Source organism: Sarcophilus harrisii, chromosome 3, assembly GCF_902635505.1.
Source record: "Sarcophilus harrisii chromosome 3, mSarHar1.11, whole genome shotgun sequence".
NCBI lineage: Eukaryota > Metazoa > Chordata > Mammalia > Dasyuromorphia > Dasyuridae > Sarcophilus > Sarcophilus harrisii.
In genome coordinates, this window is record NC_045428.1 from 350976026 (window position 1) to 350981025 (window position 5000).

The 5000-nt window shown below is 32.4% G+C and overlaps 1 protein-coding gene across 3 annotated transcripts in view; it reads right to left on the minus strand.

Annotated features, from left to right (window-relative positions):
- ZEB2 (zinc finger E-box binding homeobox 2) overlaps window positions 1-5000 on the minus strand; it is a 145644-nt gene that overhangs the window by 49235 nt on the left and 91409 nt on the right. The window lies entirely within an intron of this gene.

The following is a 5000-nucleotide window of genomic DNA, read 5'->3' on the forward strand; positions in this document are numbered from 1 at the left end:
ACAATTCTGAGTAACAGTTGCATTGGCAAAATGCACCCATAATTATATACAGGTACAGTACTGTATTGTAGGGAAATTTGCCATGTGATACCATGTTTACACAATAATTGATGGATAAGATAAAACTATTTGCATATGAAGTGCATATAAATTATTGGCATTGCACACAATTTTATGTGGAATCATATTAAAGTTTCATTTTCTCGAAAACAGTATGTGTAATATGGGGTTACTAAAGGGTATAAAGCTGATACTTAAATTTGCTTTATAGCAACTGGGATTAGAAAGACATATCTGAATATGAATTCCTAAAAACCTATATTTAAAAGACCTCATAGTTTATCTATAATAAGCATTATTTTCACTTCACCAGATTGCATTATATTAAATCGACCCTATTTTTCCTTCCAAGTAAATGATACTCCAAATTGCATCACTGTATCAATTAATTTTACAGTCAGAAGCTAAACAAATAATAGTTCCTGTCTTGCCTGTTGTAATAACTTTATTTTCCTATTTTTGTACTTCAATGACAAAAGTAATATAACAGCAGTCAAACGTGACATTTTGTAATGTCCATACCTGCTAGAAAATTTTACCATTTATAAAAATGGCCTATGATAGCATTTAAATGTTGCTGATAATTAGCTTGGCATTTGAAGTAGCAGCAATGTTGTCTTGAGGAAGCCCTACACAATGTTACCTAACTAACCCCTTTTCATACTTATATGCTTTCTCTCCATTATTCTGTCAGTTATAGTACAAATAAGACATCAGTGGCTAATGTGTTAACATGCAAAAGAACTAGTCTTAAAGGGCTATCTGCTGTCTCTTCATCAGAAGCAAAATTCTCATCAATTTCAATGAGATTATAGAGACAAATATCAGCTAATGAGATACTCTTTAAGTAAGCTACACAGTAAGCATTTATTAAGCACCTATTATATGCTAGGCACTGTGCTAAGCACTGGGGATATAATAAAAGGTTAAAGATAGTCCTTGCTGTCAAGGAGTTCATAGTCTATTGGAGGCGGCAATATACAAACTATGTACAAACAAGATTGAAGACAAAATAAATTAGGGGTAGCCAGTAAAGGAAAGACATTAGCAGCTAGGAAGCTCAGGAAATCCCATCTTGGAGAAGATGGGATTTTAGTAGAAAATGGAAGGCAGGAAAGCCAGGAAGTGATGATGAGGAGAGAATATTTTGGTAATAAGGAATAGCCATTGAAAAATAACTATAATCTGGAAACAGAGTGTCTTGCTGGAGGAACAGGAAAGAGACCATTGTACTGAACTGCTGAGTTGGGGATTGTGTGTGTGTGTGTGTGTGTGTGTGTGTGTATAAAGTAAATGAAGGCTGACTGGAAAGGTTTGTAGTGAGGGAAGATTAGGAAGGGTTTTCACTGTCAAGAGGAGTTTTCTATTTGATGCTGGAAGTGATAGGAAACCCCTGAAGTTTAGTGAGTGGAGTAGATGGGATGATGTTGGCAAGGTCAATTCTACCTCAATTTATTAGTTATTACAGTTCTTTTATTAGTCAAATTTCTTTTACTCTTTATTATAATCATTATTGCCATTATCATTTTGATTCTTACTATATGGTAAGCACTGAGGCTACAAAGTTGTATTCCTTGCCCTCAATGAGTTTATAATTTAATTGATGAGACATAAGTCACTGATTTTTTTTTTATAGAACCTATAATTTCATTGGTATAGGAAATTCTAAGTATGTAAAATCCTTTTTGCAATACAGGTCTCTAGAATTTATAGTCTTTCTTGAGAGTTTCTGGGAGAGGAGCAGTACTAAGAGTTTAAATGATTTGTACATGATCATACAATCAATATGTGTTAGTGGTTGTGACTTAAACCTATATCTTTCCTCTATGCAGGTCTCTTTCTACTATTCCAAATAACTTTTCAAATAATAAAAATTCCAAAAATTTTTTTAATATGGACTACAAAAAAAGGGAAATTTCCTTCTTTTCTTCCTTCCTCTCTCCCTTCTTTTTTCCCTCCCTCCTTTTCTTTCTCTCCTTCTCTCTTAAATTTAAAGTGCAAAATACAAGGGCAAGGATATTTTCCCTAACTTACTTATGTTGGTGGAAATTATCTTCATGGTTTCCTTTCATGTGAATTAGAGAAGGCTATCAGTTGTTAACTGATATAAGAATACACCAAACCTGAAACTATTTGGAAACAATAGAAAGAATTAAAGATGTAATGGAAACTGAGAATCGAAGTTCTTTCAGATTATCAGCCATCAAAAAGGTTACATATTTGCTTAATATTTTCCCTTAATATCTTATGCTTATTAAGATCATAGAAATATTTTTGATATTCTCTAATCACAAGATGACACTAAGAATCACTGGTGAAGAATTTGGTATTCAAATTCTGAATCTGAAATTTATTGATTGTATGACCTTGTCTAAGTCACTTAAACTTAAACTCTGTGAGTTTTATTATCTGTAAAAAGAGGATAATTCTTTTTACACTACATTGTTGGGGGGAAAGTAATTTGTAAACCTTAATGCACCATCTAAATAAACTATTAAATTTCCTTAAGTATTTAAAAAGGAGATCAAAAATAGCTGGTTCATGATATGGTAACCCTTGTTAATAACTTGGTTATTAGGGTCAAAAATTTGTTTTTATATATGTTGACTAATGTATATCAGTTATAGTAATTAAGTCGTATAGAATTTTAGAGCGTATTTACATTTCTTAAAGCTAATATGCTTTAAGATAATTTATTTTTGAGTCAATATGAATCAAAGGTCCATTGCACTCTGTTTATCGAATGCCTATTTATGTCCCTGGGTTTTAGGGAAGAAAATTATTGGAAGTTTCTGGTGTAGTTTCACCTGAACTCTGACCTTTTATTCCTTTCAAAAATTTTTTTTTCAAAGATTCACTTCCCAGGTATTGTACTAAGAAGGGCAGGATATGACTCTTTTTTGAGAAAGAGTTGCTCTTGTTTTCTAAAAGAGATGTATCACAGAAGTTACTTTTTTATGAGGACAACTCTGTTATCTTTATACACTGATGGTGTCAAGATCATAAGACCAAGGTTAAAGTTCAATTTTTCATGTAATATTGGAGGTCTGGTGATTCACCAGGGTTAAAAAAATTCAAACATTAAGCCTTCTGCCTCTTCTCTTTATTCAGTCCCCAATTCTTCCACCTGTTTTTATACTCTGAATTTCTGGAAATTAGTTCCATGGATGTTGATTTCTCTATTTTAAAAATGGGAATAATCTTTACTTCATGCAAACTACAGTTAATCTACATTTAGAAGAAGAGACCTTTCAAGTGCAAAATATTCAGAGGGAAGATACTAATAAACACAAAATATTATTGTAAAATAGCTACTGTTGACATACTATAGTGAGTCTTTTAAACAAACTAGTTTGGTCACTTAAATTTTTTATCCCTAGAGTATTCAAAAGCATTGAGTTCACATTATAGATTAATGAGTTGTAAAATGTCAGGTGATAAAACAAGAGTAGTTTTGAGTTATAGGGATAAAATGTTTCCACTTCAAATTAGTTATGCAAAAGCATATGCATATTAGATGAAATGTTCAGAAGAATTTTTTTACTGTCATGGTTTACATGACTAGGAGGCAGCTGTGTAGATCTCTGGAACCTCAGGTTTCAATTCATCAGGTATATTGGAAGGAGGACCAAAGGCTTGAACACTTTGCTCTAGGAACTGCTGACATAAGCTTAAATACCTGGCTCAAAGTATCATGTTTCAATATGCTACTGATTATAGAGGCTTAAATTTCCATATATTTGATATAATACTGTACCACAACAAAAAAAGGTAATAATAGTGTTCATTTATATCATTTTCCTAACCCTTTGCCTAGGGAGAGTAAAGGAAATGAGAGTGACAAATAAGTGTTAAGAACAAGATCAACCCCCAAGGCCTCATTACAATAGGGATTGGTCAAAGAATATACAACATTCAGTTTAGTTATCTTTCAATAAGACACTGTATTCCTAGGTCACAATGTTCCAAATTAACTTCAAGCTCACCCTGAGACTGAGAATTTGTTTATTTTTACAAAAATAAACATATACACTTTTTTTTCCTGTATATATAAAACTATAATAGTGTTCATTACCTTACTTCACTTGTACCAAAGGATACAAGACTATTGATGTTGCAAGCATTGGCATGCAGGCACTCTCACATACAACCACACTTCTTTCATTACTGAGTCATTTAGATTTTTTAACTTGTACTTTCTATCCTTAAGGAAATTAGTCAGTTTTACTTGCAGTCTACATCCAGAATATTTTTTCCCTTCCAAGGAAATAATACTTTGATAATCTACTTCAAAACCCAAGTCAATGATTGTCTTTGATGACCCGGGGGTGGGGGTAGGCGTGGACTTTCCTTAGTAAGGCTGCAGCAAAGAAATGCTGAAAAAAGACTTGACAATTGCTGTACTTATATGTTTCTGTGTACATTGTACATCTATTTGCCAACAATTCTGTAATGATTTGTTAAATATGTCAAGTAAATATGTGTCTCTAAACAATATGCTACAGAAAATGATTTTTAAAGACCCTCTCTAATTATTAGGATGATAATTCAACAACTTATTTTAAATCAACCAGCAAAAAGGAAGTATTGAGTCTATATAGAAAAATACACTTATTATCATGCCTGAAGGATATTCAAGAGGAATGTGAAAATAACTGTAATTTATTTAGGACCTGGAAGTATGAAATAATAAGCTACTGAACCATCAAAATTGTTTTGGTGTTTTTTATCTGACATGAGGGCAGACCTTGTCTAAGCTTTAAGTTTTATAGTAATAAGACCTTGGAAACAAAACCTTGAATAAACTGAATATAAAGAAAGGGGAAATGTGTCCTTGTGTAAATAGATATTGTGTCTATCACCTTCCTCTGAAAAGGTTACACAACTTTAAAAGCCCATAAAAGGTGTAAAGTCAGTAACTGCCAGGGTATGTTGGAATG